This window comes from Oxyura jamaicensis, chromosome 2, assembly GCF_011077185.1.
Source record: "Oxyura jamaicensis isolate SHBP4307 breed ruddy duck chromosome 2, BPBGC_Ojam_1.0, whole genome shotgun sequence".
In the NCBI taxonomy this organism is placed as follows: domain Eukaryota; kingdom Metazoa; phylum Chordata; class Aves; order Anseriformes; family Anatidae; genus Oxyura; species Oxyura jamaicensis.
This window is the reverse complement of record NC_048894.1, coordinates 11,515,395-11,532,294: the sequence shown is the minus strand read 5'-3', so window position 1 is coordinate 11,532,294 and position 16,900 is coordinate 11,515,395. Positions and strand designations below refer to the sequence as shown.

The window sequence follows — 16,900 nt, the reverse complement described above, 5'->3', positions numbered from 1 at the left end:
CCCAAATGGGTACTGTTCTCCAACATTTCACTCAAGGCAAAATCAGATGAATGAGCAAAGTGCCTGGTAACCCTAATTTTTTTTCTTTATGTGGCAAGAAAACAGATGGTTCTCTTTAAATGGTTTTGGCTGCGAAAGAACAAAAGAGGGAGAGATATATTTATATTTTTTACATACCTAAACCCCAGTTCTCTTTATCCTTAAGCAGAAAGCAATTTTATGAGCCTATCCTGATTGGAACAAGCCTTTTGTTATTGAGAAGGCACTTTTTGATTTACGTGGTGCACAGCTGGTTGGAAGCTTTCCACTAGGAAACACATACGCAATTGATAAACCTTCCTGAATTAGTCTGAAACAGCAAAAAAAGGTTTTTTCACCCTATCCCCTTTGACAGGCAGGTAGTTCATGTTGGGGGGCCAGTGCACCCAAAATGGATTTATTGAAGTGACTGTGTAGGGGGCTTTTTGTTTGTTTGTTTTATTGTGTGTGTTTTTTGTTTTGTTTTGATAGGATTGTGGTTTTTTTTTAATTGCTGAATCTGAAGGTGTAGGGAGTCAGGCATGCAGTGGGTGATGCCGCTGAGGGCTTCTCTTGGGGTAGGATCAGATCCCGTAGAGAAGAGGCACTTTCTGCTCTGCCTGCAGAGTGGAGAGCGCCTTTTGCTACTGGGGAGTAACTCTCCTTTGGTGCCTTGTCAACACACAAAATAGGAAAGATGAAGATAAACTAGTCCAAGGAGGTTGGCAGCTGTTATAAAACCGATAGGCTGACACCCTCATGGCCAGAAGAGTGAAAGGTTTGGCTTAGAAATTCTAATTAAGGCTGGCCAAGGTCCATTAGCTCATCTTCAAGAGTAGCTTTGCAGCCTCACACCCTATGTATCACCCTTATTATACAGGTTCTAGGTGAGAAATGTGATTAAGCAATCTGCTATCCTGTGTTTCCAAGGCCCAGCCTCTGAAAGCATTTCAAATGCCTCTATCAACCAATAAAATCCATTTCAAAATTCAAAAAGAGCATGAAGGCAAAGAGGGAAAAGGGAGAAAACGAATGGAAGCAGATCAAAAGAGATGAAATGACATTATAAAAGTATGGAAATGAGGAGAATATTGAGAAAGAATTAATTACAAAAAATCCTGAAATATGCAAGAATCCAGCAGGTCTGGTGTAAATATTTTCAAGCTGACAGAAAGCGGGGAGATGGGGTAGTATCACGACAAAACGTGCACGTTTCTCCCTGTTCTTCCCCACTGCCCTACTCCCAAATGAGCACTTGACAAATAAATTAAGCTCAAGCACTAACAGTGAAGAGAACACAGAAAAATACTCTGACGGACACCTGAGATATCTCCCTATAGGCTGTATGTGGGCAGCTGCTGAGAAGAAAATGCTACAAAAGAAAAATGCCCACTCCTTGACAAGCCTCTTTGTTGAGTGATTGATATGTTTCTGCCTTCCTCCTTCCCTATAATATTGGGAATGGGAGCTGCTGCTTCAAGGCCAGAATTGTTAAAAAATAATCTGTGAATACTAGCTTGATTCTTTATTATTTTTTTAAAGCATATATCTGGAAGTGGTGAGCGTTGATTTTATTTGGTACCCCGAACTATTTTTTAAGGCAGATTTTTCAGGAGAGGTCTTTGTCAATTTTCTGGAAAATTTCATATGGGGCAATATAGGAGTTCCAGTTGGGTAGTTGCATGTTTGTCTTAACTTAGTTGTACAATTCATTAGAAAGATGATCTTGTTAAATTCAAGAACCCTGGATTTGATTTTTTGGCTCTGCTGCTGTCGTCTTTGCAACTCTGACAATCTGCTTGCCTCCCCTCTGCATGAGTCCATGGGGACAGAAAGAATACCTTCATCATTACTATTTATAATCTCTGCACACTGTGAGCCCTTTAGAGACCACTAAATTATGTCTGAAATGACATGGTCCTGATCTGATTTTGGACCTCCTGGTTACTATTGTAAAAGTAATAGCAACTTTACTAAATGGCATTAAGTTTCATTTCTAGGCATTGAGGGAGCTGAGTGTGTAACCTGCAGGTGAACTTTCAAAGGCTACTTCTTTGACATTTGATCTTGTCTGACAGCGACTAATTACTTGACCTAATTCTGTAATGCTTGACAAACCTTATTGAGGTGTAAAGACCATTTCTGTTCTGCTAAAACCAATGATAGAGTGCTCAGCAGTTCCGTCAGGATTGGACCTTTAAAATTGGACCAAGCAAGGAAGAGGAGAAACGTGCAAAATTGCCTGAGCAGAAAAATGCCTGAGGATAATTCTTTCTCTTTAAAAATGCCATTGGGTCATACTGGCTTCATAGGTAGCATTTAATTGTGTTAAGATGATAATCTGTCACCTTGTTCCATTTTTTCATTCCTTTTTTCAATTTTTGGAACCATCAATTTTAGCTATTTCTTGAATTGCTAGTAATTCAGAACAGGGGGTGAATAAGAACATACTGCGTATTACATTTGTGTTGCTTTCAAACAGAGTTAAACATAGCCAGTATATACAGATCATGGTAAGGAAATATCAGTAATTTTAAGTGAAAGAGTAAATTGGTCAACCTGACAGACAATAGGGTCTGGCCTATTCCTTCATTTAATAAACTGTGTCAATAATTTATCCTGTTCACATTATTGTCGTTCATTTTAGCTTTACTAATAAAAGATAATGGCTGGTTAAGCAATTGTGGAACAGGATATCAGGAAAGATATTAGAAAAAGAGAAGTGGGTAAAAAATAAAATTAAGCCCTATGTCACTAGAATATACCTATAAAATTTGGCAAGTAACATCAACTGACACCCTAGTTTTGATTTCTTGTATTCATCAAGACTAAAGTACAAATGAAATGGCACATGAAAAAAAATAATAATATATATATATATATAGTGTACTTCTTTAGCTTCAGATCAACTATTAAACACTCAGGAGGTGCTAATGATGGGCTTTATACAATCCTGTCATAATTCCCATTTAACTCTCCAAGTGATTATTAACTATTAGAGACTACTGTGATTTGGCTCTATGCTGGGTGGTTCTGCTGTATCTATGAAATACTTGCTTGTTTAGCTCCTGTTTTTTTTTACTTGTTAGATGCCTACCTCGGGATGATTAGAGGCACAAGGGATGCTAGGTGATCATTATAAAATAAAGTTCAGGAGAATGTTAGTCTATGTGGTATTATTAGCATGAGGCCATTTATTGACACAAATCAGAGTATATAAACATATACACATGAAATCCCATTGGATTTTTTTTATTTGCATTCTAAGTTTTTTATTCACGTTGAAATTACTGTCACCGTTAAGAAACTCTTAGTGTAGTATTTCTCATGCAGAACCTTGGAAAGCCATGAATGAGAGAAGAAGGAAGTGGGATTCTTTTTATTTGCTTTTTAGCTTTTGGTTGAGACATAGGCTATGCACTCATACCTCTTCTGAAAGAGTAAAAAGCTTTCAAAAATCTTTGGAAAGAGTAAAAAACTTGTTCAGTTTCACACACACACACACACAAAAAGTAGCCAGATTTCTTTCATATTCTGCACTTTAAACCACTGTCTTTTTCTCAGGATCTTCTTAATACAAGTAAGAGACCGATTTAACATATGTACCTCAAACCAGTTCATGTTACAATGCATTTCATGCACTGGATCCATTGCTACAGCATTTTGGAACCATTTGTATTTAGAGTCTTAGACTCTTCCCATGGTCTTGGGTGCAGCCCCCCCTGTCACACCACACTCTCTGTACAGGTTGTGCCTTGTCCCATCTCGTAGCCTGGAATGCCTGGGGGAAATGGGAATCCTTTCTGCTCTTGGTGTTTCCTTCATCCCTTTCTTCCCTCCCCTTTCATAAGCCACCCCAACCTCAACAATAATAACAACAACCATGTACATCTGCAGTAATAAAATCCACTAACAGGTAAAGGGCAAGAAGAGCTTTTAGCTGTTTTACATTCTCAACCTCTAAAAACTGTGTCAGGGCATGCCTTAGATTCTGAACCCATATGAACATGGAATACTTTCAGTACAGCATACCTAAGGCTTTGCTAAATTGTTTCCTAAACCAAGAAAAAATATTCCCATTCTTTTACATTTGCCAAAGTCAAACAAATTCCCCATTGCATGCTGAGCTAAGGATATCTCTTCTTTGTCCCCGAGCAAAATACTGTAGTAGCCACTGGAAGCCTTATAATTAACAGAAACTAGGAGAGATGAGTTATTTCAGTAGGTCATAATTTAATAAGTGGAACACACCCAAGAACTGTGCCAGTGATGAACATTGAAACAATGAGCAGGTAGAACAGGCTGTAAAAATTGAAGTGGCTCCAGTGAACCTGGAGAGAAAATGTGAAGGCGACCTATTTGTAGCGAGCGCGCACACAATATTTTCTATTTTGTTTTACTTATTTTCTTCTCAGAAACAGAGAATTCAGTTGAACCCCAAATGCCTTTTCTTAATCTGATCTCAGCATGGTGAGTAAGCCATTCCCCATAGACAACAAGATATGGATGTCATTTCATTCCACAGAGGTGCCAGACAGTGTACAACTTACATCTTCTGGTCTTGGAGGATACACAAAGTTGTATAGTAACATTGCAATTTACTCCAGGAAAGCAGATCACAGATGAATTCCCAGTAGTCTGATGTGCCATGTACAGCTTCATTTTCAGCACCACTCTCTGAACCATCTGTGGCATGTACATGTGCCTTTGCAACATAAATACTAGGCTTCAAATACCAAAGTGTAGCCAAAGCGTGTATCAGTAATGTTGGTAAAGGATATGTTCATTTACCAGTCAGTCCTTTGCTTCTCCCTGTCCTTCTGCCAGATATCCATGGTTCCACAAAGAATCCAGTGTCGTGATAGAGATGAATTGTCATTGCATATTTAATTTTTGAATATAGCGTTTATCTTTACCTCCCAGTGACCCTGGATGGGTTGAAATGAGACCTTATGCATTCACAGCTTCTAGACGTTCCACTTACTCAGAAGTGGTGAGGCTATACCTGGAATACTCTGTCCAGTAATGGGCTCAAAAGTGCAACAGAGACACAGACATACTGGAAAGCGTCCAACAAAGGGCCGTCAGGGTGACTGAAGGACTGGAGCACCTCTCCTGCGAGGAGAGGCTAAGAGAGCTCGGACTGTTCAGCCTGGAGAAGAGGATGCTCAGGGGGATCTTATCAATGTCTATAAATACCTGAAGGGAGTGTACAAAGACGATGGAGCCAGGCTCTCCTTAGTGGTGCCCAGTGCCAGGACAAGAGGCAATGGGCACAAACTGGACCACAGGAGGTTCCATCAGAGCATCAGGCAGCACTTCTTTACTGTATGGGTGACTGAGCACTGGCACAGGTTGCCCAGAGAGGTGGTGGAGTCTCCTCCTTGGAGATCTTCAAAAGTTGCCTGGACGGGGTCCTGGGCAACCTGCTCTGGTGGCCCTGCATGAGGAGGGGGCTGGACTAGATGACCTCCAGAGGTCCCTTCCAACCTCATCCATTCTGTGATTCTGTATAATTCTATATTCTCCCTTAAAGAGCAAGCAACCATAAAGCCTCTATTTTGGAAATAATAATAAAAAATGGGAGAGAAGATCAAAACTGAAAAGATCTCAGTCCAGATAATTATATTGAGGTTTAATAACCAACAAGTTACTGCAGCCACAATGAAATGAATCAGAAAAAAAACAGTAGTTCAGCTTGCAGTGGCATGAGCTGCCTGTTTTCAGTCTGTCTTCCAATGCAGAAAGAGCTGAGATCTGCTTTAAATTCTGACATCTGGTAAAGCGTAGTGATGTATTTTTCGGCACACGGGCTAGTACATCGCACAACAAAGTATGCCATTTATGAGGCTCTCTAAATATAGGAAAGCAGTTTTTTTAAGTAATGCAGTAAATAACAGAGTGGATATTTTAGTTCAAGGGAATGCATAAACCTTGAGGCTGAATTCAAGGAAGAACATTTTTATGTGGATACAGATCTTGGATTATCAGAACCATATGCCTACCTGTCTCTAGTTTCTGTATTACCCAGTGATCATTACTGCTTGACATCTTGCAATAAATATTCATAATTGACTAGAGGTGGTGATACGAGAAACAAACTGATCTCATAGAACGTGGCCAAGAAAATCTGAGCTGTCAATTTCAAAACTTCCTTACATCTAATCATGGGTCTGCAATGTTCAGATTGGCATGGACTGGAAATTAAAAGTCTCAGCATCGCCAAATGCCTTTAACTGTGGAACCTCAAATAAAATTATTTCTTTGTATATTCCTTGGCTGAAAGGAAAATCTGTCCATTTTTTCCAGTGGAGCTGGAGTGAAGCTTCAGATCATGCAGCCTGGTGTACTTGCTGCCCTAGCTCAGAGCTGGCCAGCTTCCTGCCTCTGGCAGTAATCGGCTACGGATGCTTAGGAAGGGGGCTAAGCACAGGACAAGCTATGTAGGAAATCTTCCTATATTTAAAGCAAGGAAGCTGTGGGAGTGCCAGGGCCAGAACTTAAACCTGAACAGGTAATGAAGATGGCTGCTGCTGCCATGTTGTTCTTTGGAGCTACGAAGTTTTAAGTGGAGACAGATAGGATCACAAAGGAAAGTCAGCGATGTCCTCCAGTGGAAACTCCAGTGGAGTCAGGGGATTGCATTGACTTACATCAGTGCTGCACTTATCTGTAATTTTCAAAGTGAGGCTCTGACTCTCTGACTTTGGTTTTGCTATTAAGAGATTTAAACTTTAAAAAACAAACAAACCTGTTTTATCATGTTTTACGACTAATTGCTATTATTCTACCATGTACTAGGTTTGTGTATACTCACATGTAAAATCCTATTTATTTCCAAATTTCCTGCTCTAATGATTCCTGTTATTTGTTTAGTAGCACAGCATAGTGTGAGAGGAAAAATAATACATCTGTTTTCCTTTTATATCAACTTCAGAGCTTTACAGTCAACCCAGCCCACAGAAGTGACTTTCCCATGGAGCAAGAACAGCTCTGAATCCTCAGCTTGCAGTGCCAGGGGACTTGTTCCTTTGTACATGGTCCTGTTATGCTTGCAACCTGGCTGCACTGCATGTTTCCATTAGCGATTACAAGTCCCCCTTACCTTGACAAAAATCCGTTGGACTCAAAAAGTTTAGATCAGGCACAGACAGTTGACTATGAACAGCAGATAGCCAGCATACAAGAATAGGTAGGTGTCATAATATGCTTTATTCTCATCTAACCACATGCATGTCCCATTAAAATAAATGTGGCTTTATTGATATAAAATATGTACATTTCTAACAAGCTGTGCTGGAGGTTATGGACACAGCAATCTTTTGCTCAAGTGCATAGAGCCCATGTGCATCTAATTAAATATTTCCTAACTTTTTGTATTGACTACTATTTTCTATGCTGATCAGTCATAGATAGTGATTATTTTTAGTCCATTTATGGTTTCAAATTTTGGGGGATAGGTGTTTTCTTGACAAAGAACACATGATATTTATGTTCAACTGGAGATCCAGAAAAAAATGTGTTTCTCAAGAAATAGAAGTATTGTTACTGGCTGAAACCAAACATGACATGGAGAATAAAATATGTAGTTGCCATTTGTAAGACTGGTGTATCATTTAAAAGTTTTAAACTGAACACGTACTAATACTGCCATGTTGGTAAAAGGAGTGGCTGTTGTTAAATCTGTATGTTTTCAGCTGAGAGAACATGCTCTTCATTGTACTCCTTCTAGATGAGGTTATGTCTACTTCTTTGTTTCCCACGGCACCTGCAGCTTATACAGATATATCGAAGAGAAGTTGTTTGGGTTTTTGAGTATTACTTGCTTCATTAACACATTGTTCTGACACAGGTGTGTTGCCAAGGATGGAAAGCGAATAGGACTGGGCGGGTTTGACATAATGTTGTAGTCCCACCTTCTCTTGCTCTTTTTGAATGAAAAATAGCATTGGAAGCCATAGGAAGGGCACAAGGTTAGGGAAAGAAAATGTGGTTATTGAGTTTTCCATTACTCTGCCAGTGGCTTTTCCTAGCCACATACTGATATGCCATCCCTAATAGCTTTGAGAAATTCCTGCATGTAGTGCTCATGCACACTCCTGTTATAATCCAAACAATATTAAACTTGCTTCCAGTTTCATACAAATTAACTGCTCATCAACTCTGTTATTACACAAACGCGTAGCAGCTGCACTGCAGAAACTCATTACTGTAAAACTCCTTCAGTTCCAGCTCTCTTATGCAACCTTCCTGTCATTTTACTCAATTGATTAACTCAATCCAATTTTACTATTAATTTAATTTCACTGTTGTCAAAGGCCTCGTATAATTTTTCATATGTTTGTATCTTTTGGGCCCGTCTGTGTCTAATACACCCTTAAATCAATTATTTAACAAACACTGTTAGGCCTTAATAATTTAAAGTATCATCACCAGGAAACAAGTATCCATTAAAAAGAAGTATTTTTAATAGGTATATAAACTTCAAAATCTAATGGTGTTGAAACAGCATGGGTTATTTCACTGATTCAAAATTATATTGTTTATATCATCTTGCCATATTCAATAAAAACTTAAGCTAGCTTCTGTGAAATATTCAGAAAACAGTTAAAGAAAAAAAAATAAGGCTTGAAGATCTTAGAGCTGATATCTGTGACTACAAAAATTGTTAATTATTGTCTGGCTTGTGTCTTAGATCTGATGCATTCTGGATGTGTACACTCAGCTGATGATAAAACTGCTGTAGGTTTCATTTGGAAATGAAATGAAATGTAAGTTCTCTGCACAGTTCACTTTGTATTTTCTCCAGGAAAAATAAAACAAAACAAAACAAAACAAAACAAAACACCTTACACCTCACTGTGAATAATCAACAAGCCTATTTTTGTTCCTTGAGTTTAAAATGATCCTCCTCTCAGCTGTACTAAGCTTACTTCCATTAAGTTTGCATTAGTATTACAGTGTAAAACATCACTGAGTCCAGATATGAACGTGAGTGAAATCATGATCGGAACCCAATAGCTTTGCAGGCTTCATGTGGTTGATACAGATTTTTGTTTTTAAAATTGCAGTGTACAAAATATATTTTTTCTTGTTGCAGATGGCAGTCAGGCTTTTGTATGCCTATTGGTGTTTCTCTGCCAGAGTTCGGATCCCCTGATGATTAAAGTCACCATCACCTCTTCTGAATTTCAGCCTTGATCTCTGACGTGGCTTACAAAGCCCATCTAGCTGGTTATGACCAACAAGCTTATGACTATTCTTCTCCTTTCCCACTCGCTTTTTCTGCTCCTGTAGCCTGTCAGCCACCCAACCAGTATTATGCATCAACATGTCATCTGCAACAGGCCTTTGCCAGATTAACCAGGTTGTGTGTTACAGTCCCATCATCCATGAACCTGCTGGTACCAGCTTACTGGCTCATGAGCGAGTGATTTTTTTTTTCCACATATCTAAATCTAATCCCAACACCAAAAATGGGTCTCGGAGCAAATTTGCCACCAACAATATCTATTACTGATATTAAGTAGTGATATGGTAGAGGAAGGTCACAGGAGGTCCTTCAAGGCAGTAGAGATGCTGAATGATGGAGGATAGATAGATGTTGGTGGAAAGGGTATGGAAGCAAGGGCAGCAGCTGTACGCAGGTGAATGTTGTTGCACTGATTTCTGTGGGTGATTATTGGGAAAGGACAAATGAAGGAAGAGCTGTGCAGATGTGGCTAGTGGGCTTCTATGTGGAGAGCATTAAGGTGCTCATGTGAGACACTGAGAAAGAGTCACTGCCAGTTGGCAGAGCCCTCTGCACACTGAAGGGGTTGGGTTGCATGTGGTGAACACTGGGAATGGGAGAGAGATTCAGGGGTGTTGAGCAGTCCGAAACTGATTAATTCCTATGTGAGTTAGAGCTCTACTTACAGAATTACACAGAGCCCTGTATGCCTGAAGCAAACACTTGGTCTCTTCTCTGAGCCCACTGGAATTCGTAACTGGACAACAGTGGTGTAACAGCCCATAGTGAGTGATTGTGCCAACACCCATTTGATGTCTCCATCTATAATAGTAATATAGTATAGGGCTAATGAAAAGAACACACAGCTAAATGTTCAGTGTCTTCACCTTTGAAGTCAATGTCTTTGTTTCACCTTTGCCTTTTCCGTTACAGCAGGAGATCTGTACTTGGTTGCAACAGTTGATTACTTTGATCTTATCCCATTAAGTGGCCTGTCATTAAACAATATGAAGAAAGTTTTCCAATAAAATCTATCTCAGCAATGGTGACCAGATAAGTTATAAAGTGGGAGATGTTTCCTGGTCTATTTTTTTTCTGGCAGGATATACAGCAAAATTGTCCAGCATTTAAAAATTAAGTTTGTTCCCCTACCCCTTTCCACTTCTGCAGTGAAACGAAAGCTTCTTGAGGTGTGAGTGTCCAACTTGTCTAACAAATCTGTGAGCACAATAGCCATGGTCTGACTGCACAAGATCTTACAGGCACGGCATGTTTTTTCTCTTGTGTTATTTAATACCTAGCATTACAGGGTTTCTGCATTATACTGCAATATAAATAATAATAATAATGTAAGAAGATCATTTCCTAAGTAAATCACCAAGCAGTCAGTTCTAATACTGTACTGCTATTTGTTTTACTTGGTCTGTGTAGATAAAACCACAGGTGTTCTTTTTTCATATGAAAGGTGACTTATCTATAAAGCAAATAAGATGGGCGCCAGCTGCCCAAATTGCTCTGTAATGCTGTTTAAACAGTGTGCTTTGTTATTTCCAGGAGAAAATCTCTTCTTTTTTTTTAAGCCTGTATATGGCAGTGTAAGTTCACTTACACGTACAACAAATGTTCTGCTGAAAAAAATGACATTGTTCAAGTGACTGAATGGAATAAACCAAATCTTCAGCAAGCACCAGCAACATAGGTGTTGCCTGTAGGAAGGTGCTCATTTGGGCTTTTAAGGTCATGAATTTGTAGGTAAAACAGGAGACACTACAGGAGCCCAGATTGTATCTGAGTACTACTTAAAACATTTTGTATGAGATATGAGCCCCTGTTGTCCTGAGTTTGTATCCTGTGGCCAGTATAACACTTTTGGAAAGCCCTTCTTACCCAATAGCTAACAAAATGTTGGGACCCTTTTTACACATGCAGGGGTATCTTAGGGAGTTAACTCTTGTCTTTGTATTGTGCTGCTTTAACCTACAGGCCATTCAGATAAATTAAAGATTTTAGTTTTCCTACTTCAAAAAAAAAATAAAAACAAAAATAAAAAATCCTTCTTTTCCTTTCCAAACTACTGAATCAGGTCCCTGCTTGTTCTTTCTTGCTCTTCCTTGCCCCCTTCCCAAGCCACGCAGTAGCAGCAAATGAAATGCTGACAGCATGTCCACTGCTGAGGGCAATTTTCACTGATGGATGACATGTCCATAACAGGTGAATCATCATTCTCATTTCTGTCTTTGAAATACATTAGTAACTATTAGTCGGTGTTATCACTGGACTTGCCTTCGCAGCAGCTGCGCTGCTCTGACTGTTCTACTTTGTCACTGTCTGTGCCCCTTTGCTTGCCCAGCATTTGACATTATGGACATTGGCCTGCTGTGGCCTCCCTCTTATTAATATAAATTTAACTATTCTAATCAAAGGATTAGACTTCTTTTCTCACTTTTACCACTTTAGTGCTTATTTATTTTAACAGGTGCCAGTTACCTAGGCATAAGTGAGTTCTTACCGTCTTTGGGTAGCCCAAATCCACTATACATGTTAGATGCATCCAGGCCTTGGAGGAGTAGTAACGCAAATTCTGAATCTTCTGATGACTGTTCAGGAACTTGCTTTGTCTTCTGATGGCTTTGTGTGAGATGCTGAGTATCTCTTTATAGCCCTTGATGTTGTTGTCTGTTTATTCTTAGAAGGATATTCTGTATGCAATCGTAATCAGTAAGGAAGGGAACGAAAGACAAACAAAAGTGGCAGCAAAAATGATCACTCAAATAGCTGAAATGAAAACATTCAAAATCATCACTTTTTTTTTTTTTTTTTTATCAGGGTTTTGGTAAAGTGTAAAATGGGAATGACTGGCATCAGGTCTTTAGTAATCCCATGTACTATCCAGTACTATGTTTTAGTACTTGGAAAAAAGTTCATCAGGTTTATTCTATGTCAACCAATAAGGAGGATACAATTAACATACAAAGAAAATTGGAGATAGAATTAAATCACGTTTCAAACAGACTTGAGAGGTGAAGATTTAAAAAAATATGCCTCTTAGTAGGCTCAGAAAATAAAATACAAGAGGAATCGGGATTTTCTTCTCTACTCCCTGTCCTTGGTTTTGTGTTCCAGGCACTGTGGCATATAAGGTGACAGAAGCCTTACCAAAAGGATGCAACACACTTGAAGCTCTTTCTCTCCCCGATGGGCTCATCTGTCACCTGCATTTCTACGTAAATAGCCAGGTCACAAAGAATTAATCTTGCAGAGGTCAAAAGTGCCATAGCATTTGCCAAGCAACCTTTCAGTTCAGAGCACAGATTAAGCAACCACAATAGAGAGGGAGCCTGATGAATTGATCATTCTACTTGGGAGAAATCATAATCAGCTTCCCTGTAAAGCAACGCCACAGGAACGTCTCCTCAGAGTCTCCCCAGGACTGTGGCAGACCCCTGGATATGTTACCCCTTTGGGGATTCAGCTCTTGCCTCCTGCACTGCATGCATGAGATGTGCAAGTCCTTCTTCTCCCCAGGGTGCTGACAGGCAGGGTTGGAAGGGTCACGTTCTTCTGTAGACACTGCTCAAAGACTTGGTCCAGTTTCCTTCTCCTAGCTCTAACCCAGCATTATGTAATCAACAAGGCAGGGAAACGGCATGGGAACAAAAGAGGCTCCTTCTAGCACTTTCCCAAATCTTTGTTAGCTGTTCTCCTGCTACATTATTCCTGAGCACGCATTTGTTACTGTACTAGAATACAGCAAGAAAATATATTAGTGCTCAGTGCAATACATGGCTGGCTCTCAGTCCTGCACCTGCATCAGTTTCTCTCTTCAGCCCTGCTGGAATAAAAATAATTTCTTGCAAAGTCGCTTACACTTGCTTCTAACTTTATTGTAATAGACACTGACCTTTTAAACCACTGAGCCTATAGGGGGCTAAATTATAGAGTTTACCTCCCTAGACGCTCCTTAGCTGTCATAATGAAGGAAGTTTACAGTGGGAAAGTGAATGAAGCAAGCATGTTTTTAACCATATGGTAATTATCTGCTATCTGTGCAAAAGACATAAAGTGTTGTTTACCAGTTGTGAAAAGAGCATCTGAGAAGGGATTCCCTGGAGAGGGAGTAAGGGAGATTTGGCACAGTGGATGCTTTTCAGATGGCTTGTAATAGTCCCTATAAATTTGGAATATGCAGTTGTTAATCAGTGAAGATTGGAGTTGGTTGGCACATAATGTTTTAGTTTTAAGGGGGAGGTGATTGTCTTGCCAAGCAGACATATATATGTATGTGTGTATATATATATATATTAAAACTCTAATTGAATTATGCAAATTCATGATTGTTGGTTGAGCTTTAAAATAATAACAAAGAAAAACATGTAAAATGACGTCCTTAACACTTTGATATCTGATACATTAAATAAGAAGGCAAATTTAATCGGGTAGTAGAGTTATTTTAAGACTAATAATCTATTAGCAGTGTTCATACTCTTAAAAAAAAGTATAATGTAGTTTGAAGTCTCTTTTCTTCCTTTCAGTACTGAAGTAATAAATTCTTTGCTTCTTAAAAAAGGAGGGTGGAGAGAACGAAAGGAGAATGCGTCATAGTTATAATTGTAACTGCGCAAGATTGCAAATCATTTAATTTTCAGTACATTAAATTATTTAGAATAATTACCATGGCTCATTTGCACAAATCTACTTAAACTGCTTTAGCATTTCAATAGCAAGAAAATTAGTTGTGAAAATCCAGCCAAATCATTTGCACTATACTGCCTGAACCTAATGCACACTTATGATCCCTTAAAATTGCTTAGTAATGCATAGACAGATTCAGCTTCAGGCATGCAAAAAACAGTTTGGGGTGAAAACTGATGTGCTAAGTGTCAACTAAAGAGCACTCATCACCTTATTTTATTTTTTAAATTATTTTCAGCTTTAGTCATAAAAACAGCAGTTTTTCTGTACTGAATACTGAAAACATTTGCTATCTAGTTAATGCTTATTTTTTACAAAACACTCTTTGAAGTGGTGGGCATACATGATCTAGTAAAAATGCTGTATTTTGAAATGAAAATGTGTCTGATAAGTCCCTAAATCAATTTTTCATTTGTGTATTTCTGAAAAAATCGTATTTTCTGAAGAAGGAAAAAGGTACGTTAGTCACTTTTATTTGCACCTTCAGGTGGAGATTTCAGGGAGGTAAAATGAGAAGCTGAGTTGTATAGGTGAAAGGTGCTCATGAATAAGAATATAGGAGATATGAAGAGACAGGCTAAACCATGACAAGATATAAGGAAAATAGAAACGGGATCCCAAGACAGAGCACAATACTTAAAGGAGACACGAATGAGCCAACTGAAAAGGGTTTAAGAGAGCAAAGTTGTGAAAGCTGTGGGAAGGCAGGATGACTGATATTCAAAGTCAGCAACAAGGAAAAACAGCTAAAAGCCTTAAGACTGGGACAAAAACAACCCCTTTTCCTCACCACTACATTCTGTCCCCTCAGCAGCTCCTAAAGATGTAGGAGCTGAGCCATAAAGTCCTTACTCATGTGCGCAGTCCTTTGATATCTGCAAGACTTTTAGCCAGGTTACCCACTGGAGTAGATGTTTCAAGAAGTCTGTAGGGTGTAAATTTTCCCTAGCAGGGTTATTATCTTTCAGACCAGGCTCTAAAGCCCAGTGCACATTTATGGTGTCATTTAAATGAAAAACAATAATATATGATATAGTCTGAATATTATACTTAATGAGCTATATTTTCTTTTCAAATAAGATTATAGTGTATAGCCAGAACATTATGCTGCCATAAATTTCATGAGACTTTTTTCCAAACACCTCAGTCTATAAAAGTCAATGACTCACAGAGTCGACATAATCTACGGGAAACTTTGACCTTTTGTTTAATAACAGCCTTACAGCCTGTCTTGTCAATGCTCTGCTTCCACAGAGTGTTCTCTGAAGGCCTTAGCAAAGTAACCATTATGACAATTTCCATTTGGAACTTGCATTTTAATAATTCCATAATTATTAATAATTATATTTAAGGAGTCTCCTTTATGCAATGCCTTTTTTGCATTGTTACTCAATGGCCCACACAATCATTCACCTCTTAAATCAGAGCTATCCTCCTTGTAGGACTCAAGGAAGCATTCTGCAAGAAGTGTGATGGAGATGTTATTTTTCAATAACTGTCAGAGCAAGCTGGATGCTTTTACTTAAACATGATAAAATGTTTATCATGTTTATGTCTATTTCACTTACATATTTGATTGTAGGTTATTTAAGCCTAACAGCATACAAAGTCTTCTGGTTCTCACAGTACATCAACCCTTTTTCTGTCTTACAGAGCTGCCATTCACGGCATTTTCAGTCAGGGGCACAGAGGCTGAGCTCAGATGGCATTTGTTTTTATTGCAGACGAGAGCTGAGATGTGTTTGTGCCTATGAATTATCCCTCCTCACTTTTCTCATGTCTGAATTTTCCTTGATAGATGCAAGAACATGATACCTATCCTTATTTTCCTTGGCTCAAGTTGCTAATTTTTATTTTCCTATGTTTTCCATACTGTAGAGCTTGTTCTTCTGATCTCAGGTCAAAACAATGTCTGTGGGCTTCAGGGCTCCTCAGAAACAGTTGTTGGGTATTTGTTTTCTGCAGATATGTTTATGTGTTGGAAACAGCAACCCTTGGTTACACATGAAGTAACTGCGGCAGAGGATCTGTGGTGAGAAATTGTCATAAGCCATTACTGTCCTGATAGGGTATATGCCGTAGACAGATAAAATTGACTTTCATTTACTATGATGACATTCAACAGAAGATGAAAATGATTTTTTCTGATTATTTGTATTGAAGTCCTTGGGTTTCTTGAAAGTGCTTTGTGTGAGACCAGGCTTGAATGGTTTTCTAGGAGGTCAGGCAACCAGCATGCTGCATCCTTCATGTTGGAGAGCATTCTACGGTGGTAAACAGTTACCTCTCTCTTATCAGGGATCTGTGAATGCATCTGCTCAAAAAGTAAATAAAGAGCTAACTCAGGCACAAATGTGGGTTGAGTCCTCCAAAAGTACTTCCCAATCTATGTAAATTGCATGAGTTAGGGGAAAACAAAAAGTAAAGGAGGAGGTTAGAAGGGGAAATAAAATAATTTTAAAATAGTTGAATGAAATATTTTGCATTATTGCTCTCTCTGCAAAAATAAATAAATAAATAAATAAAATACTTCTTTGTCTGTGTTTTCTTGTTTCCATATATTAACTGTACTAAACTTTTCTTTCTATACTGGTTTACATATTTTGCTTTATTGATAGTTTATTTTTGTGTCATTTCTTCAGCAAATTTAATACCAATAATGTTCTTTACTGCACAGAAGGGACACACACACATACTCACACACACACACACACAAAAGGCATTGTGGTTATTTTTTCTTCTGATTTGTCTTCTAAACCAGCCCTTGAGCAGTTCTGCAAATGAAGTTGTGGGCTCCAGTATATTGTCTCCATTGTATTTGGGTGGAAGAAGGCATGAACTAATGAATGGTTCCTGAATTCAGAAAGCTCTAAGAGGAAGGAATAAAGATGTCAGGTAGCCTTGTTACCTGTTACATACTCAAATACCTATGTTTACTTCACCATAGATAAGCTGACC

At 38.7% G+C, this 16,900-nt stretch overlaps 1 protein-coding gene across 2 annotated transcripts in view; it reads left to right on the top strand.

Annotated features, from left to right (window-relative positions):
* The window catches only part of ADARB2 (adenosine deaminase RNA specific B2 (inactive)), a 311,256-nt gene that overhangs the window by 18,069 nt on the left and 276,287 nt on the right, over positions 1–16,900 (top strand). The gene's annotated exons all lie outside the window — the stretch shown is intronic.